We start from the raw sequence: 26,027 nt of genomic DNA, 5'->3' as shown, positions 1-26,027 counted from the left end.
TAGAGCTGCCCGATAAGGGACAACAGGGACAGAACAGCCCCCAGAGACCCCAAACCAGCCCCCAAAGACCCCAAACAGCCCCCAAAGCCCCCGAGGCAACTGCAGAGTCACTGTGAGTCACTGCGGAGTCATTGAAGCCCCCACGGCCACCAAAGAACAACTCCAAGGCCATTAAAGGAACCAAAGACCAAAAGAGAGACGTAAAGGCAACTAAAGGCACCGGGAGAGACACCAAAGGCACCGGGAGAGGCACCAAAGGCAACTCTAGAGCCACCAGAGCCACCTATAGAGCCACCAAAGGCAACTCTAGAGCCACCAAAGCCCAACTCTACAGCCACCAGAGCCACCAAAGGCAGCTCTACAGCCACCAAAGGCAAATCTACAGCCACCGGGGCCACCAAAGACCAACTCTAGAGCCATCAAAGCCGACTCTAGAGCCACCAGAGCCACCAAAGCCACCTGGAGAGCCACGAAAGCCAACTCTAGAGCCACCAAAGACCAACTCAAGAGCCACCAGAGCCACCCGTAAAGACCCGTCCTAGAGCCGTCCTAGAGCCACCAAAGCCACCTGAAGAGCCCCCAGGGCCACCAGGACCTGCAGAACCTCCAAGGCCAGCAAAGGCACCCATAGAAGCCACCAAGGCCCCCAAGGTGACCCATAGAGCCCACAAAGCCTCCTATAGAGCCCCCAGCCCCTAAAGCCACCCATAGAGCCACCCATAGAGCCCCCAGGCTCCCCAGGCCCCCCATAGAGCCCCCCAGGCCACCCAAAGAGCCCCAAGGCCCCCCATAGAGCCTCCAGGACCCCAAAGCCACCCATAGAGCCCACAAAGCCTCCCATAGAGCCCCCAGGACCCTAAGGCCCCCCATAGAGCCCCCCAGGCCACCCATAGAGCCCCAAGGCCCCCCATAGAGCCCCCAGGACCCCAAAGCCACCCATAGAGCCCACAAAGCCTCCCATAGAGCCCCCAGGACCCTAAGGCCCCCCATAGAGCCCCCCAGGCCACCCATAGAGCCCCAAGGCCACCCATAGAGCCCCCAGGACCCCAAAGCCACCCATAGAGCCCAAAGCCCCCCATAGAGCCCCCAGGGCCCCAAAGCCACCCATAGAGCCCCCCATAGAGCCCCCAGGCTCCCAAGGCCCCCCATAGAGCCCCAAGGCCCCCCATAGAGCCCCCAGGGCCCCAAAGCCACCTATAGAGCCCAGAGCCCCCCATAGAGCCCCCAGGACCCCAAAGCCACCCATAGAGCCCCAAGGCCACCCATAGAGCCCCCTATAGAGCCCCCAAAGCCACCCATTGAGTCTCCCATCCCCCAAAACCACCCACAAAGCCCCCCATAGAGCCCCAAAGCCACCCGTAGACACCCCAAAGCCGCCTATAGAGCCCCCAGGCTCCCAAAGCCCCTAAAGCCACCCATAGAGACCCCAGGGTCACTGAAGAGCCCCATACCCCCATAGAGCCCCCAAGGCCACCCATAGAACATCCAGGTCCCCAAAGCCCCCCATAGAGCCCCAAGGACCCCAAAGCCACCCATAGAGCCCCCAGGGCCCCAAATCCACCCATAGAACCCCCAGGGCCACCCATAGAGCCCCAAGGACCCCAAAGCCCCCCATAGAGCCCCCGGGCTCCCAAAGCCCCTAAAGCCACCCATAGAGACACCAGGGTCACTGAAGCCCCCCATAGAGCCCTCAAAGTCCCCCATAGGGCTCCCAAAGCCACCCATAGAGCCCCCAAATCCCCCCATAGGCCCCAAAGTTCCCCATAGAGCCCCCAGGCTCCTAAAACCCCTAAAGCCACCCATAGAGACCCCAGGGTCACTGAAGCCCCCCATAGAGCCCCCAGACCCACAAGGCCACCCAAAGCCCCCCATAGAGCTCTCAAAGTCCCCCATAGGGCTCCCAAAGCCACCCATAGAGCTCCCAGGGCCCCCAAGGTCACCCATAGAGGCCCCCAGATCCACCCAATAGGGCCCCCAGGACCCCAAGGCCACCCATAGAGCGCCCCAAAGCCCCCCATAGAGCCTCCCATCCTCCAAAGTCCCCCATAGAGCTCCCAAATCCACCCACAGAGTCCCCAAAGACCCCCATAGAGCCCCCAAGGCCACCCAAAGCCACCCATAGAGCCCCAAAGCCCCCCAGGGCCACCCATAGAGCCTCCAAAGCCCCCCATAGACCCCAAAGTCCCCCAGGGCCACCCATAGACCCCCACTGATCTCTCATACCCCCCCATAGAGCCCCCAAAGCCACTCATAGAGCCCCCAGGGCCCCAAATCCACCCATAGAACCCCCAGGGCCACCCATAGAGCACCCAGGGCCCCAAATCCTCCCATAGATCCTCCCATCCCCCAAAAGAACCCCATAGAGCCTCCAAAGCCCCCCGTAGAGCCCCAAAGCCATCCATAGACCCCAAAGCCCCTCAAGGACCCCCATAGAACCCCCAGGGCCCCAAAACCCCCCATAGAGCCCCCAAGGCCCCCCATAGAGCCCCAAGGACCCCAAAACCCCCCATAAACCCCCATAGAGCCCCCAAAGCCACCCATAGAGCCTCCCATCCCCCAAAGACACCCATAGACCCCAAAGCCCCCCAGGGCCACCCATAGAGCCCCCAAGACCCCAAGGCCCCCCATAGAGTCCCCAGGCCTCCAAGTCCCCCCATAGAGCCCCAAGGCCATTTATAGAGCCCCAAGGCCATTCAAGGCCACCCATAGACCCCAAAGCCCCCTATAGACCCCAAGGCCCCCCAAGGACCCCCATAGAACCTCCCATCCCCCAAAGCCACCCATAGAGCCCCCAGGACCCCAAGGCCCCCCATAGAGTCCGCAGGCCTCCAAGTCCCCCCATAGAGCCCCAAGGCCATTTATAGAGCCCCAAAGCCCCCCAGGGCCACCCATAAAGCCTCCAGACCCCCAAAGCCACCCATAGAGCCACCCACAGAGCCCCCAAAGACCCCTATAGAGCCCCAAGGACTCCAAATCCCCCTAAAGCCCCCCATAGATCCCCCAAATCCACCCATAGAACCCCCAAGGCCCCCCCATAGAGCCCTCATTCTCCAAGGCTCCCCATAGAGCCCCAAGGACCCCAAAACCCCCCATAGACCCCCATAGAGCCCCCAAAGCCACCCATAGAGCCTCCCATCCCCCAAAGACTTCCATAGACCCCAAAGCCCCCAGGGCCACCCATAGAGCCCCAAGGCCCCCTATAGACCCCAAAGCCCCTCATAGACCTGAAAACCCCCCAAGGACCCCCATAGACCCCAAAGCCCCCAGGGCCACCCATAGAGCCCCAAGGCCCCCTATAGACCCTAAAGCCCCTCATAGATCCGAAAACCCCCCAAGGGCCCCCATAGACCCCAAAGCCCCCAGGGCCACCCATAGAGCCCCAAGGCCCCCTATAGACCCCAAAGCCCCTCATAGACCTGAAAACCCCCCAAGGACCCCCATAGACCCCAAAGCCCCCACGGCCACCCATAGAGCCCCAAGGCCCCCTATAGACCCCAAGGACCCCCATAGAACCCCCAGATCCCCAAGGCCACCCATAGAGCCCCCAAAGCCACCCACAGAGCCTCCCATCCCCCAAAACCACCCATAGAGCCCCCAGGACCCCAAGGCCCCCCATAGAGTCCCCAGGCCTCCAAGTCCCATAGAGCCTCCCATCCCCCAAAGACACCCATAGACCCCAAAGCCCCCAGAGCCACCCATAGAGCCCCAAGGCCCCCTATAGACCCCAAAGCCCCTCATAGACCTGAAAACCCCCCAGGGACCCCCATAGATCCCCCATATCCCCATAGATCCCCCATATCCCCATAGATCCCCCATATCCCCATAGATCCCCCAAATCCACCCATAGACCCCCCATATCCCCATAGATCCCCCAAATCCACCCATAGACCCCCCATATCCCCATAGATCCCCCAAATCCACCCATAGACCCCCCATATCCCCATAGATCCCCCAAATCCACCCATCGACCCCCCATATCCCCATAGATCCCCCATACCCCCATCGACCCCCCATATCCCCATAGATCCCCCATACCCCCATCGACCCCCCATATCCCCATAGATCCCCCAAATCCACCCATCGACCCCCCATATCCCCATAGATCCCCCAAATCAACCCATAGACCCCCCATATCCCCATCGACCCCCCATATCCCCATCGACCCCCCATATCCCCATCGACCTCCCATATCCCCATAGACCCCCCATATCCCCATAGATCCCCCAAATCCACCCATAGACCCCCCATATCCCCATAGATCCCCCAAATCCACCCATAGACCCCCCATATCCCCATAGATCCCCCAAATCCACCCATAGACCCCCCATATCCCCATAGACCCCCCATATCCCCATAGACCCCCCATATCCCCATAGATCCCCCAAATCCACCCATAGACCCCCCATATCCCCATAGATCCCCCAAATCCACCCATAGACCCCCCATATCCCCATAGACCCCCCATATCCCCATAGACCCCCCTTATCCCCATAGACCCCCCATATCCCCATAGATCCCCCAAATCCACCCATCGACCCCCCATATCCCCATAGATCCCCCAAATCCACCCATAGACCCCCCATATCCCCATAGATCCCCCATATCCCCATAGATCCCCCATATCCCCATAGACCCCCCATATCCCCATAGATCCCCCATATCCCCATCGACCCCCCCATATCCCCATCGACCCCCCCATATCCCCATAGACCCCCCATATCCCCATAGACCCCCCATATCCCCATAGATCCCCCATATCCCCATAGATCCCCCATACCCCCATAGACCCCCCATACCCCCATAGACCCCCCATACCCCCATAGACCCCCCATATCCCCATGGACCCCCCATATCCCCATAGACCCCCCATATCCCCATAGACCCCCATATCCCCATGGACCCCCCATATCCCCATGGACCCCCCATATCCCCATAGACCCCCATATCCCCATAGACCCCCCATATCCCCATAGACCCCCCATATCCCCATCGACCCCCCATATCCCCATCGATAGACCCCCCATATCCCCATCGATAGACCCCCCATATCCCCATCGACCCCCCATATCCCCATCGACCCCCCATATCCCCATACACCCCCCATATCCCCATAGATCCCCCAAATCCACCCATAGACCCCCCATATCCCCATCGACCCCCCATATCCCCATCGACCCCCCATATCCCCATCGACCCCCCATATCCCCATCGACCCCCCATATCCCCATAGATCCCCCATACCCCCATAGACCCCCCATATCCCCATCGACCCCCCATATCCCCATAGATCCCCCATATCCCCATAGATCCCCCATACCCCCATAGACCCCCCATACCCCCATAGATCCCCCATATCCCCATAGATCCCCCATATCCCCATCGACCCCCCATATCCCCATAGATCCCCCATATCCCCATGGACCCCCCATATCCCCATCGACCCCCCATATCCCCATAGACCCCCCATATCCCCATCGACCCCCCATATCCCCATCGACCCCCCATATCTCCATAGATCCCCCATATCCCCATAGACCCCCCATATCCCCATAGACCCCCCATATCCCCATAGATCCCCCATATCCCCATAGATCCTCCATATCCCCATAGATCCCCCATATCCCCATAGATCCCCCATATCCCCATCGACCCCCCATGTCCCCATCGACCCCCCATGTCCCCATCGACCCCCCATGTCCCCATCGACCCCCCATATCCCCATCGACCCCCCATATCCCCATAGATCCCCCCATATCCCCATAGATCCCCCATATCCCCATCGACCCCCCATATCCCCATCGACCCCCCATATCCCCATCGGCCCCCCATATCCCCATAGACCCCCCATATCCCCATAGATCCCCCCATATCCCCATAGACCCCCCATATCCCCATCGACCCCCCATATCCCCATCGACCCCCCATATCCCCATAGACCCCCCCATATCCCCATAGATCTTCCCATATCCCCATAGATCCCCCCATATCCCCATAGATCCCCCATATCCCCATAGATCCCCCATATTCCCATAGATCCCCCATATTCCCATAGATCCCCCATATCCCCATAGATCCCCCATATCCCCATCGATCCCCCAAATCCACCCATAGACCCCCCCATATCCCCATAGATCCCCCATATCCCCATAGATCCCCCATATCCCCATCGACCCCCCATATCCCCATCGACCCCCCATATCCCCATCGACCTCCCATATCCCCATCGATCCCCCATATCCCCATAGACCCCCCATATCCCCATAGACCCCCCATATCCCCATAGACCCCCCATTTCCCCATAGATCCCCCATATCCCCATAGACCCCCCATATCCCCATAGACCCCCCATATCCCCATAGACCCCCCATATCCCCATAGATCCCCCATATCCCCATAGACCCCCCATATCCCCATAGACCCCCCATATCCCCATCGACCCCCCATATCCCCATCGACCTCCCATATCCCCATCGATCCCCCATATCCCCATAGACCCCCCATATCCCCATAGACCCCCCATATCCCCATAGACCCCCCATATCCCCATAGATCCCCCATATCCCCATAGATCCCCCATATCCCCATAGACCCCCCATATCCCCATAGACCCCCCATATCCCCATAGACCCCCCATATCCCCATAGATCCCCCATATCCCCATAGACCCCCCATATCCCCATAGACCCCCCATATCCCCATAGACCCCCCATATCCCCATCGACCCCCCATATCCCCATCGACCCCCCATATCCCCATAGACCCCCCCATATCCCCATAGATCCCCCAGTGTCGGCCATGAACTCGTCGTGCTACGAGGACGCGGCGCTGTCGGAGGAGGCGGAGGAGCTGCCGGCGGCCGAGAAGGAGCTGGCGGAGGATGCGCCGTGGAAGAAGATCCAGCAGAACACGTTCACACGATGGTGCAACGAGCACCTCAAGTGCGTCAACAAGAGCATCGCCGACCTGCAGCGGGACCTGGGCGACGGGCTGCGGCTCATCGCGCTGCTCGAGGTGCTGAGCCAGAAGAAGATGGGCCGCAAACATCACCCCAGGCCCAACTTCAGGCAGATGAAGCTCGAGAACGTCTCGGTGGCGCTGGAGTTCCTGGAGAGGGAGAGGATCAAACTGGTGTCCATTGGTAGGTGATGGGCTATGGGGGGTCTATGGGGGGTCTATGGGGTGTGATATGGGGGGTCTATGGGGTGGCTATGGGGGGTTTATGGGGTGTGTGCTGTGCTATGGGGTGTCTATGTGGTGGTGTTGGAGTTCCTGGAGAGGGAGAGGATCAAACTGGTGTCCATTGGTACGTGATGGGCTATGGGGGTCTATGGGGTGTGATATGGGGTGTGATATGGGGTGTGACATGGGGGGTCTATGGGGTGGCTATGGGGGGTCTATGGGGTGTGTGCTGTGCTATGGGGTGTCTATGGGGTGTCTATGGGGTTCCTGGAGAGGGAGAGGATCAAACTGGTGTCCATTGGTAGGTGTGATATGGGGGTCTATGGGGTGTGTGTGCTGTGCTATGGGGTGTGTGTGCTGTGCTATGGGGTGTCTATGGAGTTCCTGGAGAGGGAGAGGATCAAACAAGTGTCCATTGGTAGGTGATGGGATATGGGGTGTGATATGGGGTGTCTATGGGGTGTGTGTGCTGTGCTATGGGGTGTGTGCTGTGCTATGGGGTGTGTGCTGTGCTATGGGGTGTCTATGGAGTTCCTGGAGAGGGAGAGGATCAAACAAGTGTCCATTGGTAGGTGATGGGATATGGGGTGTGATATGGGGGGTCTATGGGGTGGCCATGGGGTGTGTGCTGTGCTATGGGGTGTCTATGGGGTGTGTGCTGTGCTATGGGGTGTGTGCTGTGCTACGGGGTGTCTATGGAGTTCCTGGAGAGGGAGAGGATCAAACAAGTGTCCATTGGTAGGTGATGGGATATGGGGTGTGATATGGGGGGTCTATGGGGTGGCCATGGGGTGTGTGCTGTGCTATGGGGTGTCTATGGGGCTCCTCGAGAGGGAGAGGATCAAACTGGTGTCCATTGGTAGGTGTGATATGGGGTGTGATATGGGGTGTGATATGGGGGGTCTATGGGGTGGCTATGGGGGGTTTATGGGGTGTGTGCTGTGCTATGGGGTGTCTATGGGGTGGTGTTGGAGTTCCTGGAGAGGGAGAGGATCAAACTGGTGTCCATCGGTGGGTGTGATATGGGTGTCTATGGGGGATCTATGGGGTGTGTGTGCTGTGCTATGGGGTGTGTGCTGTGCTATGGGGTGTGTGTGCTGTGCTATGGGGTGTCTATGGAGTTGCTGGAGAGGGAGAGGATCAAACTGGTGTCCATTGGTAGGTGTGATATGGGGTGTGATATGGGGGGTCTATGGGGTGGCTATGGGGTGGCCATGGGGTGTGTGCTGTGCTATGGGGTGTCTATGGGGTTCCTGGAGAGGGAGAGGATCAAACTAGTGTCCATTGGTAGGTGTGATATGGGGTGTGATATGGGGTGTGTGTGGCTATAGGGTGTGCTATGGGGTGTGTGTGCTGTGCTATGGGGTGTGTGCTGTGCTATGGGGTGTGTGTGCTGTGCTATGGGGTGTCTATGGGGTGGTGCTGGCGTTCCTGGAGAGGGAGAGGATCAAACTGGTGTCCATTGGTACGTGATGGGATATGGGGGGGTCTATGGGGTGTGTGTGCTGGGCTATGGGGTGTGTGTGCTGTGCTGTGGGGTGTGTGTGCTGTGCTGTGGGGTGTGTGTGCTGTGCTGTGGGGTGTGTGTGCTGTGCTATGGGGTGTGTGTGCTGTGCTATGGGGTGTGTGTGCTGTGCTATGGGGTGTGTGTGCTGTGCTATGGGGTGTGTGTGCTGTGCTATGGGGTGTGTGTGCTGTGCTATGGGGTGTCTATGGGGTTCCTGGAGAGGGAGAGGATCAAACTGGTGTCCATTGGTAGGTGATGGGATATGGGGTGTGGGATGGGGTGTCTATGGGGTTTGTGCTGTGCTATGGGGTGTCTATGGGGTGGTGTTGGAGTTCCTGGAGAGGGAGAGGATCAAACTGGTGTCCATTGGTAGCTGTGCTATGCGGTGTGGTATGGGGTGTCTATGGGGTGGGTGTGCTATGGGGTGTCTATGGGGCTACTGGAGAGGGAGAGGATCAAACTGGTGTCCATTGGTAGGTGATGGGCTATGGGGTGTGCTATGGGGTGTGGGTGGCTATAGGGCGTGCTATGGGGTGTGTGTGCTGTGCTATGGGGTGTCTATTGGGTGGTGTTGGAGTTCCTGGAGAGGGAGAGGATCAAACTGGTGTCCATTGGTAGGTGATGGGATATGGGGGGCTATGGGGTGTGTGTGCTGTGCTATGGGGTGTGTGTGCTGTGCTATGGGGTGTGTGTGCTGTGCTATGGGGTGTGTGCTGTGCTATGGGGTGTGTGTGCTGTGCTACGGGGTGTCTATGGAGTTCCTGGAGAGGGAGAGGATCAAACTGGTGTCCATTGGTAGGTGATGGGATATGGGGTGTGATATGGGGTGTCTATGGGGTGTGTGCTGTGCTATGGGGTGTGTGCTGTGCTATGGGGTGTCTATGGGGTTCCTGGAGAGGGAGAGGATCAAACTGGTGTCCATTGGTAGGTGATAGGCTATGGGGTGTGACATGGGGGGTCTATGGGGTGTGATATGGGGTGTCTATGGGGTGTGTGTGCTGTGCTATGGGGTGTCTATGGGGTGGTGTTGGAGTTCCTGGAGAGGGAGAGGATCAAACTGGTGTCCATTGGTACGTGTGATATGGGGTGTGATATGGGGGGTCTATGGGGTGGCTATGGGGTGTGTGCTGTGCTATGAGGTGGCTATGGGGCTCCTCGAGAGGGAGAGGATCAAATTGGTGTCCATTGGTACGTGATGGGCTATGGGGTGTGTGTGCTGGGCTATGGGGTGTCTATGGGGTATGTGTGCTGTGCTATGGGGCTGTGCTATAGGGCTGGCCCCATATGGGGTGGACTGAGGGCTGTGCTATGGGGCTGGCCCCATATGGGGTGGACTGAGGGCTGTGCTATAGGGCTGGCCCCATATGGGGCTGTGGGCTGTGCTATGGGGCTTTGTTATAGGGCTGACCCCATCTGTGTGGGGCTGGGGGCTGTGCTATGGGGCTGGCCCCATTGTAAGGGGGGTGGGGCCACTCCACACATGAACGTGCAGTGATTTCACCCCCATGGGGCGGGGAGTTATGGGGCAGGGTTATGGGACCACAGTATGGGGTAGTTATGGGGCAGGGGATGTGTGCTTCTGGGTTAAAGTTATGGGGCACAGACATGGGGGTATGGGGCACTTACGGGGCAGGGACTGGAGGTGGTGGTGGGGGGCAGGGATGTGATGCCCCACAGCTGCCCCACGGCCACCCCATTGCTGCCCCTGTGGCTGACCCCATAAAGCTGCCCCATAGCTGCCCCACTGCTGACTCCCTGACCCTATAACCCCATAAATGCCCCATAGACAGCAGGGTGACTGTGTGGGAACCCACAGCTGATGCTGCACCAGGTCCACTCTGACCCCATAAGTGACCCTATAACTGATGCTCCGCCTTTCAAACCCCATAACTGACCCCATAAGTGACATTCTGCCCCATAGACAGCAAAGCCATTGTGGATGGGAGCCCGCAGCTGATGCTGGGCCTGGTGTGGGTGCTGATCCTGCACCAGCCCCATACTGACCCTATAACTGATGTTCTGCCCCTCTGACCCCATAAGTGACTCTCTGGCCCTATAACCCCATAAGTGACCCCATATCCCACCCCACAGACAGCAAAGCCATCGTGGATGGGAACCTGCAGCTGATGCTGGGCCTGGTGTGGACGCTGATCCTGCACCAGCCCCATACTGACCCCATAGGCACCACTCTGACCCCATAAGTGATGCTCTGACCCCATATCCCGCCCCACAGACAGCAAGGCCATTGTGGATGGGAACCTGAAGCTGATCCTGGGCCTGGTGTGGGCACTGATCCTGCACCAGCCCCATACTGACCCCATAAGTGATGCTGTGACCCCATAAGTGACACCCTGCCCTTCTAACCCCATAACCAACCCCATATCCCACCCCACAGACAGCAAGGCCATCGTGGACGGGAACCTGAAGCTGATCCTGGGCCTGGTGTGGACGCTGATCCTGCACCAGCCCCATACTGACCCCATAAGTGATGCTCTGACCCCATAAGTGATGCTCTGACCCCGTAAATGACTCTCTGGCCCTATATCCCACCCCACAGACAGCAAGGCCATAGTGGATGGGAACCTGAAGCTGATCCTGGGCCTGGTGTGGACGCTGATCCTGCACCAGCCCCATACTGACCCCATAGGCACCACTCTGACCCCATAAGTGACCCCATAACTGCCTCTTCAACCCCATAACCGCCCCATATGTGCCCCATAGACAGCAAGGCCATCGTGGATGGGAACCTGAAGCTGATCCTGGGCCTGGTGTGGACACTGATCCTGCACCAGCCCCATACTGACCCCATAAGTGATGCTGTGACCCCATAAGTGATGCTCTGACCCCATAAATGACTCTCTGGCCCTATATCCCACCCCACAGACAACAAGGCCATAGTGGATGGGAACCTGAAGCTGATCCTGGGCCTGGTGTGGACGCTGATCCTGCACCAGCCCCATACTGACCCCATAGGCACCGCTCTGACCCCATAAATGACTCTCTGGCCCTATATCCCACCCCACAGACAGCAAGGCCATAGTGGATGGGAACCTGAAGCTGATCCTGGGCCTGGTGTGGATGCTGATCCTGCACCAGCCCCATACTGACCCCATAAGTGATGCTGTGACCCCATAAGTGACACCCTGCCCTTCTAACCCCATAACGAACCCCATATCCCACCCCACAGACAGCAAAGCTATTGTGGACGGGAACCTGAAGCTGATCCTGGGCCTGGTGTGGACGCTGATCCTGCACCAGCCCCATACTGACCCCATAGGCACCGCTCTGACCCCATAAGTGATGCTCTGACCCCATAACTGATGCTCTGACCCCATATGTGCCCCACAGACAGCAAGGCCATAGTGGACGGGAACCTGAAGCTGATCCTGGGCCTGGTGTGGGCACTAATCCTGCACCAGCTCCATGCTGACCCTATAACTGAGGCTCTGCCCCTTTAACCCCATAAGTGACCCCATAAGTGATGCTCTGACCCCATATCCCACCCCACAGACAGCAAGGCCATAGTGGACGGGAACCTGAAGCTGATCCTGGGCCTGGTGTGGACGCTGATCCTGCACTACTCCATCTCGCTGCCCATGTGGGAGGAGGAGGAGGAGGGGGCTCGGCAGCAGACCCCCAAGCAGCGGCTGTTGGGGTGGGTTCAGCTGCGCGTCCCACAGCTGCGAATCACCAACTTCAGCCGCGACTGGAACGACGGGAGAGCGCTCGGGGCGCTCGTGGACAACTGTGCTCCTGGTAGGGGGCTATGGGGTGGTTATGGGGTGGTTATGGGGTGGTTATGGGGCTATGGGGTGGTGTTGGGGCTATGGGGTGGTGTTGGGGCCGTTAGGGGGCTGTTATGGGGCTATGGGGTGGTTATGGGGCAGTTATGGGGTGATGGGGATGTGGATGTGGACTGCACGCTCGGGGCACTCGTGGACAACTGTGCTCCTGGTATGGGGCTATGGGGCCGTTATGGGGCCGTTATGGGGCTATGGGGTGGTTATGGGGCTATGGGGTGGTGTTGGGGCTATGGGGTGGTGTTGGGGCTATAGGGGGGTTATGGGGTGATGGGGATGTGGACTGCATGCTCGGGGCGCTCGTGGTCAACTGTGCTCCTGGTAGGGGGCTATGGGGGGGCTATGGGGCCGTTATGGGGTGGTTATGGGGCTATGAGGTGGTTATGGGGCTATGGGGTGGTTATGGGGCTATAGGGGGGTTATGGGGTGATGGGGATGTGGACTGCATGCTCAGGGCGCTCGTGGACAACTGTGCTCCTGGTAGGGGGTTATGGGGCCATTATGGGGCTATGGGGTGGTTATGGGGCTATGGGGTGGTTATGGGGCGGCTATGGGGCTATTGGGTGGTTATGGGGTGGTTATGGGGTGATGGAGATGTGGACTGCATGCTCGGGGCGCTCGTGGACAACTGTGCTCCTGGTAGGGGGTTATGGGGCTGTTATGGGGCCGTTATGGGGCTATGGAGTGGTTATGGGGCTATTGGGGGGTTATGGGGTGGTTATGAGGCTATGGGGTGGTTATGGGGTGATTATGGGGTGGTTATGGGGTGGTTATGGGGTGATGGAGATATGGACAATATGATTGGGGCGCTCGTGGACAACTGTGCTCCTGGTAGGGGGCTATGGGGGGGCTATGGGGCCGTTATGGGGTGGTTATGGGGCTATGAGATGGTTATGGGGCTATGGGGTGGTGTTGGGGCTATAGGGGGGTTATGGGGTGATGGGGATGTGGACTGCATGCTCAGGGCGCTCGTGGACAACTGTGCTCCTGGTAGGGGGTTATGGGGCCATTATGGGGCTATGGGGTGGTTATGGGGCTATGGGGTGGTTATGGGGCGGCTATGGGGCTATTGGGTGGTTATGGGGTGGTTATGGGGTGATGGAGATGTGGACTGCATGCTCGGGGCGCTCGTGGACAACTGTGCTCCTGGTAGGGGGTTATGGGGCCGTTATGGGGCTATGGGGCCGTTATGGGGCTATGGGGTGGTTATGGGGCTATGGGGTGGTTATGGGGCTATTGGGGGGTTATGGGGTGGTTATGGGACTATGGGGTGGTTATGGGGTGGTTATGGGACTATGGGGTGGTTATGGGGTGGTTATGGGGCTATGGGGTGGTTATGGGGCAGTTATGGGGTGATGGGGATGTGGATGTGGACTGCACGCTCGGGGCGCTCGTGGGCAACTGTGCTCCTGGTAGGGGGCTATGGGGGGGCTATGGGGCCGTTATGGGGTGGTTATGGGGCTATGAGATGGTTATGGGGCTATGGGGTGGTGTTGGGGCTATAGGGGGGTTATGGGGTGATGGGGATGTGGACTGCACGCTCGGGGCGCTCGTGGACAACTGTGCTCCTGGTATGGGGCTATGGGGCTGTTATGGGGCCGTTATGGGGCTATGGGGTGGTTATGGGGTGATTATGGGGTGGTTATGGGGTGGTTATGGGGTGATGGAGATATGGACAATATGATTGGGGCGCTCGTGGACAACTGTGCTCCTGGTAGGGGGCTATGGGGGGGTTATGGGGCCGTTATGGGGTGGTTGTGGGGTGGTTATGGGGCTATGGGGTGGTTATGGGGCAGTTATGGGGTGATGGAGATGTGGACTGCATGCTCGGGGCGCTCGTGGACCACTGTGCTCCTGGTAGGGGGCTATGGGGCGGCTATGGGGCTATGGGGTGGTTATGGGGCTATGGGGTGTGTTGGGGCTATAGGGGGGTTATGGGGTGATGGGGATGTGGACTGCACGCTCGGGGCGCTTGTGGACAACTGTGCTCCTGGTAGGGGGCTATGGGCCGTTATGGGGCTGTTATGGGGCTATGGGGCTGTTATGGGGCTATGGGGCTGTTATGGGGCTATGGGGCTGTTATGGGGCTATGGGGCTGTTATGGGGCTATGGGGCGGTTATGGGGCTATGGGGTGGTTATGGGGCTATGGGGTGGTTATGGGGTGGTTATGGGGCTATGGGGTGGTTATGGGGTGGTTATGGGGTGATGGAGATGTGGACTGCATGCTCGGGGTGCTCGTGGACAACTGTGCTCCTGGTAGGGGGCTATGGGGCCATTATGGGGTGGTTATGGGGCTATGGGGTGGTGTTGGGGCTATAGGGGGGTTATGGGGTGATGGGGATGTGGACTGCACGCTCGGGGCGCTCGTGGACAATTGTGCTCCTGGTAGGGGGCTATGGGGCTATGGGGCCGTTATGGGGCTATGGGGCGGTTATGGGGCTATGGGGCGGTTATGGGGCTATGGGGTGGTTATGGGGTGGTTATGGGGCTATGGGGTGGTTATGGGGCTATGGGGCGGTTATGGGGCTATGGGGCGGTTATGGGGCTATGGGGTGGCTATGGGGTGGTTATGGGGCTATGGGGTGGTTATGGGGCTATGGGGTGGTGTTGGGGCAGTTATGGGGTCTGCATGGGGTGGTTATGGGGTGGTTATGGGGTGATGGAGATGTGGACTGCATGCTCGGGGCGCTCGTGGACAACTGTGCTCCTGGTATGGGGCTATGGGGGGGTTATGGGGTTATGGGGTGGTGTTGGGGCGGTTATGGGGTCTGCTTGAGTCTGTGTGGGTCTGCATGGGGTGGTGATGGGGTTGTGGACCACGTGCTCAGGGTGCTCATGGACAACTGTGCTCCTGGTATGGGGTTGTGGGGCCGTTATGGGGTTATGGGGTGGTGTTGGGGCGGTTATGGGATCTGTGGGGTCCTGATGGGGCGGTTATGGGGTGATGGGGATGTGGACTGCACGCTCGGGGCGCTCGTGGACAACTGTGCTCCTGGTATGGGGCTATGGGGCCGTTATGGGGCCGTTATGCGGCTATGGGGTGGTGTTGGGGCTATAGGGGGGTTATGGGGTGATGGGGATGTGGACTGCATGCTTGGGGCGCTCGTGGACAACTGTGCTCCTGGTAGGGGGCTATGGGGCCGTTATGGGGCTGTTATGGGGTGGTTATGGGGCTGTTATGGGGTGGTTATGGGGTGGTTATGGGACTATGGGGTGGTTATGGGGTGGTTATGGGGCTATGGGCTGGTTATGGGGTGGTTATGGGCTGATGGAGATGTGGACTGCATGCTCGGGGTGCTCGTGGACAACTGTGCTCCTGGTAGGTCTTATGGGGCAGCTATGGGGTGGTTATGGGGTTATGGGGTGGTGTTGGGGTGGTTATGGGGCGATTATGGGGCTATGGGGTGGTTATGGGGCGGTTATGGGGTGATGGGGATGTGGATGTGGACTGCACGCTCGGGGCGCTCGTGGACAATTGTGCTCCTGGTAGGGGGCTATGGGGCGGCTATGGGGCGGCTATGGGGCGGCTATGGGGCTATGGGGCCGTTATGGGGCTATGGGGCCGTTATGGGGCTATGGGGTGGTTATGGGGCTATGGGGTGGTGTTGGGGCGGTTATGGGGCTATGGGGCGGTTATGGGGCTATGGGGCGGTTATGGGGCTATGGGGTGGTTATGGGGTGGTTATGGGGCTATGGGGTGGTTATGGGGCTATGGGGTGGTGTTGGGGCAGTTATGGGGTCTGCATGGGGTGGTTATGGGGTGGTTATGGGGTGATGGAGATGTGGACTGCATGCTCGGGGCGCTCGTGGACAACTGTGCTCCTGGTATGGGGCTATGGGGGGGTTATGGGGTTATGGGGTGGTGTTGGGGCGGTTATGGGGTCTGCTTGAGTCTGTGTGGGTCTGCATGGGGTGGTGATGGGGTTGTGGACCACGTGCTCAGGGTGCTCATGGACAACTGTGCTCCTGGTATGGGGTTGTGGGGCCGTTATGGGGTTATGGGGTGGTGTTGGGGCGGTTATGGGATCTGTGGGGTCCTGATGGGGCGGTTATGGGGTGATGGGGATGTGGACTGCACGCTCGGGGCGCTCGTGGACAACTGTGCTCCTGGTATGGGGCTATGGGGCCGTTATGGGGCCGTTATGGGGCTATGGGGTGGTGTTGGGGCTATAGGGGGGTTATGGGGTAATGGGGATGTGGACTGCATGCTTGGGGCGCTCGTGGACAACTGTGCTCCTGGTAGGGGGCTATGGGGCCGTTATGGGGCTATGGGGTGGTTATGGGGCTATGGGCTGGTTATGGGGTGGTTATGGGGTGATGGAGATGTGGACTGCATGCTCGGGGTGCTTGTGGACAACTGTGCTCCTGGTATGGGGCTATGGGGCAGCTATGGGGTGGTTATGGGGTTATGGGGTGGTGTTGGGGTGGTTATGGGGCGATTATGGGGCTATGGGGTGGTTATGGGGCGGTTATGGGGTGATGGGGATGTGGATGTGGACTGCACGCTCGGGGCGCTCGTGGACAACTGTGCTCCTGGTAGGGGGCTATGGGGTGGTTATGGGGCTATGGGGTGGTTATGGGGCGGCTATGGGGCTATGGGGTGGTTATGGGGCTATGGGGTGGTGTTGGGGCTATAGGGGGGTTATGGGGTGATGGGGATGTGGACTGCATGCTCGAGGCGCTCGTGGACAACTGTGCTCCTGGTATGGGGCTAGGGGGGGGGTTATGGGGTAGTTATGGGGTCTGCATGGGGTGGTTATGGGGTGGTTATGGGGTGATGGGTGGTGATGAGGGTCTCAGTGTGTCGCTGTGGGTCTCAGTGGGTCTCAGTGTGTCGCTGTGGGTCTCAGTGGGGTGCTGTGAATTGCTGTGAGTCTCAGTGTGTGGCTGTAGGTCAGTGTGTGTCTCAGTGTGTCGCTATGGGTCTCAGTGTGTCTCTATGGGTCGCTGTGGGTCTCAGTGTGTCTCTATGGGTCGCTGTGGGTCTCAGTGTGTCACTATGGGTCACTGTGGGTCTCAGTGTGTTGCTATGGGTTGCTGTGGGTCTCACTGTGTCTCTATGGGTCGCTGTGGGTCTCACTGTGTCACTATGGGTCACTATGGGTCTCACTGTGTCTCTATGGGTCGCTGTGGGTCTCGGTGTGTCGCTGTGGGTCTCAGTATGTCGTTGTGGGTCTCACTGTGTCTCTATGGGTCGCTGTGGGTCTCAGTGTGTCACTATGGGTCGCTGTGGGTCTCAGTGTGTCTCTATGGGTCGCTGTGGGTCTCAGTGTGTCTCTATGGGTCGCTGTGGGTCTCAGTGTGTCGCTATGGGTCTCTATGGGTCACTGTGGGTCTCAGTGTGTCGCTATGGGTCTCTATGGGTCGCTGTGGGTCTCAGTGTGTCTCTATGGGTCTCTATGGGCCGCTGTGGGTCTCAGTGTGTCTCTATGGGTCTCTATGGGTCGCTGTGGGTCTCACTGTGTCTCTATGGGTCGCTGTGGGTCTCACTGTGTCTCACTGTGTCTCTATGGGTCGCTATGGGTCTCAGTGTGTCGCTATGGGTCTCTATGGGTCGCTGTGGCTCTCACTGTGTCTCTATGGGTCTCAGTGTGTCGCTATGGGTCTCAGTGTGTCGCTATGGGTCGCTGTGGGTCTCTATGGGTCGCTGTGGGTCTCTATGGGTCTCACTGTGTTGCTATGGGTCGCTGTGGGTCTCATTGTGTGTCTGTTTCCCTCAGGGCTGTGCCCCGACTGGCAGAGCTGGGATCCATCGCAGCCGGTGCAGAACGCGCGTGAGGCCATGCAGCAGGCGGACGACTGGCTGGGTGTCCCGCAGGTGGGATGGGGGGGGCTGTCGGTGTGTCCGTCAGTGTGACAGGCGGTGTGTCGGTGTATTGGTGTGTGTCGGTGTGTCCGTCAGTGTGACAGGCGGTGTGTTGGTGTGTCGGTGTGTCCGTCAGTGTGACACGCGGTGTGTCGGTGTGTCGGTGTATTGGTGTGTTGGTGTGTCGGTGTGTGTTGGTGTGTGTTGGTGTGTCGGTGTGTGTTGGTGTGTCGGTGTGTGTTGGTGTGTCGGTGTGTTGGTGTGTCCGTCAGTGTGACAGGCGGTGTGTCGGTGTGTTGGTGTGTTGGTGTGTGTTGGTGTGTTGGTGTGTTGGTGTGTTGGTGTGTTGGTGTGTGTTGCTGTGTGTTGGTGTGTCGGTGTGTCGGTGTGTGTCGGTGTGTGTCGGTGTGTGTCGGTGTGTGTCGGTGTGTGTCGGTGTGTCGGTGTGTCGGTGTGTGTCGGTGTGTGTCGGTGTGTCGGTGTGTGTTGGTGTGTGTCGGTTTGTCGGTGTGTCGGTGTGTGTCGGTGTGTCGGGGTGTGTCGGTGTGTGTTGGTGTGTGTCGGTGTGTGTTGGTGTGTGTTGGTGTGTCGGTGTGTGTTGGTGTGTGTCGGTGTGTGTCGGTGTGTGTCGGTGTGTGTCGGTGTGTGTCGGTGTGTCGGTGTGTGTCGGTGTGTGTCGGTGTGTCGGTGTGTGTTGGTGTGTGTCGGTTTGTCGGTGTGTCGGTGTGTGTCGGGGTGTGTTGGGGTGTGTCGGTGTGTGTCGGTGTGTGTCGGTGTGTGTCGGTGTGTGTCGGTGTGTGTCAGTGTGTGTCGGTGTGTCGGTGTGTCGGTGTGTGTTGGTGTGTTGGTGTGTCGGTGTGTCGGTGTGTCGGTGTGTGTTGGTGTGTGTCGGTGTGTGTCGGTGTGTGTCGGTGTGTGTCGGTGTGTGTCGGTGTGTCGGTGTGTCGGTGTGTGTCGGTGTGTGTCGGTGTGTCGGTGTGTGTTGGTGTGTGTCGGTTTGTCGGTGTGTCGGTGTGTGTCGGTGTGTCGGGGTGTGTCGGGGTGTGTCGGGGTGTGTTGGGGTGTGTCGGTGTGTGTCGGTGTGTGTCGGTGTGTGTCGGGGTGTGTCGGTGTGTGTCGGTGTGTCGGTGTGTCGGTGTGTGTTGGTGTGTGTCGGTGTGTCGGTGTGTGTCGGTGTGTGTCGGTGTGTCGGTGTGTGTCGGTGTGTGTCGGTGTGTCGGTGTGTCGGTGTGTCGGTGTGTCGGTGTGTGTCGGTGTGTCGGTGTGTGTTGGTGTGTTGGTGTGTTGGTGTGTTGGTGTGTCGGTGTGTGTTGGTGTGTGTCGGTGTGTCGGTGTGTGTTGGTGTGTCGGTGTGTCGGTGTGTGTTGGTGTGTTGGTGTGTTGGTGTGTGTCGGTGTGTGTCGGTGTGTGTCGGTGTGTCGGTGTGTGTCGGTGTGTGTCGGTGTGTTGGTGTGTGTCGGTGTGTTGGTGTATTGGTGTGTTGGTGTGTCGGTGTGTGTTGGTGTGTCGGTGTGTCGGTGTGTGTTGGTGTATTGGTGTGTTGGTGTGTCGGTGTGTGTTGGTGTGTCGGTGTGTTGGTGTGTGTTGGTGTGTTGGTGTGTGTCGGTGTGTCGGTGTGTGTCGGTGTGTGTCGGTGTGTGTCGGTGTGTTGGTGTGTGTCGGTGTGTGTCGGTGTGTGTCGGTGTGTTGGTGTGTGTCGGTGTGTGTCGGTGTGTGTCGGTGTGTTGGTGTGTGTCGGTGTGTTGGTGTGTTGGTGTGTGTCGGTGTGTCGGTGTGTGTCGGTGTGTCGGTGTGTGTTGGTGTGTGTCGGTGTGTCGGTGTGTGTTGGTGTGTGTCGGTGTGTGTTGGTGTGTCGGTGTGTGTTGGTGTGTCGGTGTGTCGGTGTGTCGGTGTGTCGGTGTGTCGGTGTGTGTTGGTGTGTGTCGGTGTGTCGGTGTGTCGGTGTGTGTTGGTGTGTCGGTGTGTCGGTGTGTCGGTGTGTGTTGGTGTGTTGGTGTGTCGGTGTGTCGGTGTGTGTTGGTGTGTCGGTGTGTGTTGGTGTGTGTTGGTGTGTGTCGGTGTGTCGGTGTGTGTCGGTGTGTGTCGGTGTGTCGGTGTGTTGGTGTGTGTCGGTGTGTCGGTGTGTCGGTGTGTCGGGGTGTCGGGGTGTGTTGGTGTGTGTCGGTGTGTGTTGGTGTGTCGGTGTGTCGGTGTGTTGGTGTGTGTCGGTGTGTCGGTGTGTGTTGGTGTGTGTCGGTGTGTCGGTGTGTGTTGGTGTGTCGGTGTGTCAGTGTGTGTCGGTGTGTCGGTGTGTGTCGGTGTGTGTTGGTGTGTCGGTGTGTGTTGGTGTGTCGGTGTGTGTTGGTGTGTGTCGGTGTGTCGGTGTGTGTTGGTGTGTGTCGGTGTGTGTTGGTGTGTCGGTGTGTCGGTGTGTGTTGGTGTGTTGGTGTGTCGGTGTGTCGGTGTGTGTTGGTGTGTGTCGGTGTGTCGGGGTGTGTCGGTGTGTCGGTGTGTCGGTGTGTGTTGGTGTGTTGGTGTGTCGGTGTGTCGGTGTGTGTCGGTGTGTCGGTGTGTGTTGGTGTGTCGGTGTGTGTTGGTGTGTCGGTGTGTGTTGGTGTGTGTTGGTGTGTGTCGGTGTGTCAGTGTGTCGGTGTGTGTCGGTGTGTCGGTGTGTGTCGGTGTGTCGGTGTGTCGGTGTGTCGGTGTGTCGGTGTGTGTCGGTGTGTGTCGGTGTGTCGGTGTGTCGGTGTGTTGGTGTGTGTCGGTGTGTCGGTGTGTGTTGGTGTGTGTCGGTGTGTCGGTGTGTGTTGGTGTGTCGGTGTGTCGGTGTGTGTCGGTGTGTCGGTGTGTGTTGGTGTGTCGGTGTGTCGGTGTGTGTTGGTGTGTCGGTGTGTCGGTGTGTGTCGGTGTGTGTTGGTGTGTGTCGGTGTGTCGGTGTGTGTCGGTGTGTGTTGGTGTGTCGGTGTGTGTTGGTGTGTCGGTGTGTGTTGGTGTGTGTTGGTGTGTGTTGGTGTGTCAGTGTGTGTCGGTGTGTCGGTGTGTCGGTATGTGTCGGTGTGTCGGTGTGTTGGTGTGTGTCGGTGTGTCGGTGTGTCGGGGTGTGTTGGTGTGTGTCGGTGTGTGTTGGTGTGTCGGTGTGTCGGTGTGTTGGTGTGTGTCGGTGTGTCGGTGTGTTGGTGTGTGTCGGTGTGTCGGTGTGTCGGTGTGTTGGTTGTTGCTGCTGTTGTGCAGTTTTGCTGTTGTGTTGCTGTTGTTGTTGCTGTTGCGCTGTTGTTGTTGCTGTTGGGTTGTTGTTGTGTTGTTGCTGGGTTGTTGTTGTGTTGTTGCTGTTGTGTGGTGGTGTAGTTGTGTGGTTGTGTTGTCGTTGTGTGGTTGTGTTGTGGTTGTTGTTGCTGTTGGGCTGTTGTTGCTGTTGGGTTGTTGTTGCTGTTGGGTTGTTGCTGTTGTGTGGTGGTGTTGTTGTGTGTTTGTGTTGTTGTGTGGTTGTGTTGTGGTTGTTGTTGCTGTTGGGTTGTTGTACTGTTGTTGTGTTGTTGTTGTGTGGTTATGTTGCCGTTGTTGTGTTGTTGTGTTGCTGTTTTGCTGTGTTGGTGTTGCTGTTGTTGCTGTTAATGCTATTGTTACTATTGTTGTTGTTAGTGGGTTGTTGTTGTGTGGTTGTGTTGTTGTATTGTTGTCGGGTTGTTATTGTGTGGTTGGGTTGTTGTTGGGTTGTTGTGTGGTTGTTGGGTTGTTCTGTGGTTGTTGTTGTTGGGTTGTTGTAGTAGGGTTGTTATTGTGTGGTTGGGTTGTTGTTGGGATGTTGTGTGGTTGTTGTTGGGTTGTTGTGTGGTTGTTGTTGTTAGGTTGTTGGGGTGTTGTGTTGTTGTGTGGTTGTTGTGTGGTTGTTGTGTGGTTGTTGTGTGGTTGTTGGGTTGTTGTTGCTGTTGGGATGTTGTCGGGTGGTTGTTGTTGGGTTGTTATTGCTGTTGGGTTGTTGGGTGGTTGTTGTTGGGTTGTTGGGTGGCTGTTGTTTGGTGGTTGTTGTTGGGTGGCTGTTGTTTGGTGGTTGTTGTTGGGTGGCTGTTGTTGGGTGGTTGTTGTTGGGTGGTTGCTGTTGGGTTGCTGTTGCTGTTGGGTTGTTGGGTGGTTGCTGTTGGGTTGTTGTTGCTGTTGGGTTGTTGTTGGGTGGTTGTTGTTGGGTGGTTGTTGTTGGGTGGTTGTTGTTGGGTGGTTATTGTTGCTGTTGGGTGGTTGTTGTTGGGTTGTTGCTGTTGGGTTGCTGTTGGGTTGTTGTTGGGTGGTTGTTGCTGTTGGGTGGTTGTTGGGTGATTGCTGTTGGGTTGTTGTTGGATGGTTGCTGTTGGGTTGTTGTTGGGTGGTTGTTGTTGGGTGGTTGTTGTTGGGTGGTTGTTGTTGGGTGGTTGTTGTCGGGTGGTTGTTGGGTTGTTGTTGTTGGGTTGTTGTTGGGCTGTTATTGATGTTGGGTTGCAGGGTGGTGGTTGTTGGGTGGTGGTTGTTGGGTGGGTGGTTGTTGGGTGGTGGTTGTTGGGTGGTGGTTGTTGGGTGGTTGTTGTTGGGTTGTTGGGTTGCTGTTTGGTTGTTGTTGTTGTTTGGTTGTTGTTGTTGTTGGGTAGTTGTTGCTGTTTGGTTGTTGTTGGGTGGTTGTTGTCAGGTGGTGGTTCGGTTGTTGTTGTTGGGTTGTTATTGCTGTTGGGTTGCTGGGTTGTTGTTTGGTTGTTGTTGTTTGGTTGTTGTTGGGTTGTTGTTGGGTGGTTGTTGCTGTTGGGTTGGTTTTGGGTGGTTGTTGTTGTTGGGTTGTTGTTGGCTTGTTGTTGTTGTGTGGTGGTTGTTGTTGGGGTGTTGTTATAGGGTGGTTGTTGGGTGGTTGCTGTTGGGTTGTTGTTGGGTAGTTGCTGTTGGGTTGTTGTTGGGTGGTGATTGTTGGGTTTTTGTTGGGTGGTGGTTGTTGTTGTTGGGTTGTTGTTGTTGGGTTGTTGTTGTTGGGTTGTTGTTGGGTGGTTGTTGTTGGGTTGTTGTTGGGTGGTTGTTGTTGAGTTCTTGGGTAGTTGTTGCTGTTGGGTTGTTGTTGGGTGGTTGTTGTTGGGTGGTTGTTGTTGGGTGGTTGTTGGGTGGTTGTTGTTGGGTGGTTGTTGTCGGGTGGTGGTTCGGTTGTTGCTGTTGGGTTGTTATTGCTGTTGGGTTGCTGGGTTGTTGTTGTTTGGTTGTTGTTGGGTGGTTGTTGTTGGGTTGTTGTTGGGTTGTTGTTGGGTGGTTGTTGTTGGGTGGTTGTTGTTGGGTGGTTGTTGTTGGGTGGTTGTTGTTGGGTTGTTGCTGTTGGCTTGTTGTTGCTGTTGGGTGGTTGTTGTTGGGTGGTTGTTGTTGGGTGGTTGTTGCTGGGTTGTTGCTGTTGGCTTGTTGTTGCTGTTGGGTGGTTGTTGCTGGGTTGTTGCTGTTGGCTTGTTGTTGCTGTTGGGTGGTTGTTGTTGGGTGGTTGTTGTTGGGTGGTTGTTGTTGGGTGGTTGTTGTTGGGTGGTTGTTGGGTGGTTGTTGTTGGGTGGTTGTTGTCGGGTGGTGGTTCGGTTGTTGCTGTTGGGTTGTTATTGCTGTTGGGTTGCTGGGTTGTTGTTGTTTGGTTGTTGTTTGGTTGTTGTTGGGTGGTTGTTGTTGGGTTGTTATTGGGTGGTTGTTGTTGTTGGGTTGTTGTTGGGTGGTTGTTGTTGGGTGGTTGTTGTTGGGTGGTTGTTGTTGGGTGGTTGTTGTTGGGTGGTTGTTGTTGGGTTGTTGCTGTTGGCTTGTTGTTGCTGTTGGGTGGTTGTTGTTGGGTGGTTGTTGCTGGGTTGTTGCTGTTGGCTTGTTGTTGCTGTTGGGTGGTTGTTGCTGGGTTGTTGCTGTTGGCTTGTTGTTGCTGTTGGGTGGTTGTTGCTGGGTTGTTGCTGTTGGCTTGTTGTTGCTGTTGGGTGGTTGTTGTTGGGTGGTTGTTGTTGGGTGGTTGTTAGGTAGTTGTTGCTGTTGGGTTGTTGCTGTTGTGTTGTTGTTGTTGGGTTGTTGCTGGGTTGTTGTTGCTGTTGGGTGGGTGGTTGTTGGGTTGTTGGGTTGTTATTGCTGTTGGGTTGCTGGGTGGTGGTTGTTGTTGGGTGGTTGTTGGGTGGTTGCTGTTGGGTTGTTGTTGCTGTTGGGTTGTTGTTGTTGTTGGGTTGTTGTTGCTGTTTGGTTGTTGTTGTTGGGTAGTTGTTGCTGTTGGGTTGTTGTTGGGTGGTTGTTGTTGGGTGGTTGTTGTTGTTGGGTGGTTGTTGTTGTTGGGTGGTTGTTGTTGGGTGGTTGTTGTTGTTGGGTGGTTGTTGTTGTTGGGTGGTTGTTGTTGTTGGGTGGTTGTTGTTGGGTGGTTGTTGTTGGGTGGTTGTTGTTGTTGGGTGGTTGTTGTTGTTGGGTGGTTGTTGTTGGGTGGTTGTTGTTGGGTGGTTGTTGTTGTTGGGTGGTTGTTGTTGTTGGGTGGTTGTTGTTGGGTGGTTGTTGTTGGGTGGTTGTTGCTGGGTCATTGCTGTTGGGTTTTTGTTGTTGTTGGGTGGTGGTGGTTGGGTGGTGGTGGTTGGGTGGTGGTGGTTGGGTGGTGGTGGTTGGGTTGTTTTTGGGTGGTTGTTTTTGGGTTGCTGTTGTTGGGTGGTTGTTGGTAGTTGTTGCTGTTGGATTGTTGTTGCTGTTGGGTTGTTGCTGTTGGGTTGTTGCTGTTGGGTTGTTGTTGGGTTGTTGCTGGGTTGTTGTTGCTGTTGGGTTGTTGTCGGGTGGTTGTTGGGTGGTTGTTGTCGGGTGGTTGTTGGGTGGTTGTTGTCGGGTGGTTGTTGGGTTGTTGTTGTCGGGTTGTTGTTGGGTTGTTATTGCTGTTGGGTTGCTGGGTGGTGGTTGTTGTTGGGTGGTTGTTGGTGGGTGGTTTATGTTGGGTTGTTGGGTTGCTGGGTGGTTGTTGCTGGGTGGTTGTTGCTGGGTGGTTGTTGTTGGGTGGTTGTTGTTGGGTGGTTGTTGTTGGGTGGTTGTTCGGTTGTTGTTGTTGGGTTGTTATTGCTGTTGGGTTGCTGGGTTGTTGTTTTTGTTGTTTGGTTGTTGTTTGGTTGTTGTTGGATTGTTGTTGGGTTGTTATTGCTGTTGGGTTGCTGGATTGTTGTTGTTTGGTTAATTGTTGGGTAGTTGTTGTTGGGTTGTTGTTGGGTAGTTGTTGCTGTTGGGTTGTTGTTGGGTGGTTGTTGTTGTTGGGTTGTTGTGTGGTGGTTGTTGTTGGGGTGTTGTTGTTGGGGTGTTGTTGTTGGGGTGTTGTTGTTGGGGTGTTGTTGTTGGGTGGTTGTTGTTGGGTGGTTGTTGTTGGGTGGTTGTTTGGTGGTTGTTGTTGGGTGGTGGTTGTTGGGTTGTTGCTGTTGGCTTGTTGTTGGGTGGTTGTTGTTGGGTGGTTGTTGGGTTTTTGTTGGGTGGTTGTTGTTGTTGGGTTGTTGCTGTTGGGTTGTTGTTGGGTGGTTGCTGGGTTGTTGTTGCTGGGTGGTTGTTGTTGGCTTGTGGTTGTTGTGTGGTGGTTGTTGTTGGGTGGTGGTGGTTGGGTTTTTGTTGGGTGGTTGTTGTTGGCTTGTTGTTGTTGGGTTGTTGCTGTTGGGTTGTTGCTGTTGGGTGGTTGCTGGGTGGTTGTTGCTGTTGGGTGGTTGCTGGGTGGTTGTTGTTGGCTTGTGGTTGTTGTTGGGTGGTTGTTGTTGGGTGGTGGTGGTTGCGTTTTTGTTGGGTGGTTGTTGTTGGGTG

General features: G+C 57.1%; 1 pseudogene across 1 annotated transcript in view; it reads left to right on the top strand.

The window, feature by feature from the left end:
* The first annotated feature begins 348 nt into the window (after positions 1-348).
* LOC107307134 (filamin-C-like) overlaps positions 349-26,027 on the top strand; it is a 149,492-nt pseudogene continuing 123,813 nt past the window's right edge. The window contains exons 1-4 of the transcript XR_014941036.1: positions 349-651; positions 6,779-7,138; positions 12,197-12,442; positions 18,208-18,305. The product of XR_014941036.1 is annotated as a filamin-C-like (transcript). The remainder of the gene's footprint in view (positions 652-6,778; positions 7,139-12,196; positions 12,443-18,207; positions 18,306-26,027) is intronic.

This window comes from Coturnix japonica, unplaced genomic scaffold (assembly GCF_054131305.1).
Source record: "Coturnix japonica strain WE unplaced genomic scaffold, WE-NBRP24 Scf055, whole genome shotgun sequence".
Lineage (NCBI taxonomy): Eukaryota > Metazoa > Chordata > Aves > Galliformes > Phasianidae > Coturnix > Coturnix japonica.
Note: the sequence above shows the minus strand (reverse complement) of the source record. Positions and strands in the feature narration are given on the sequence as shown.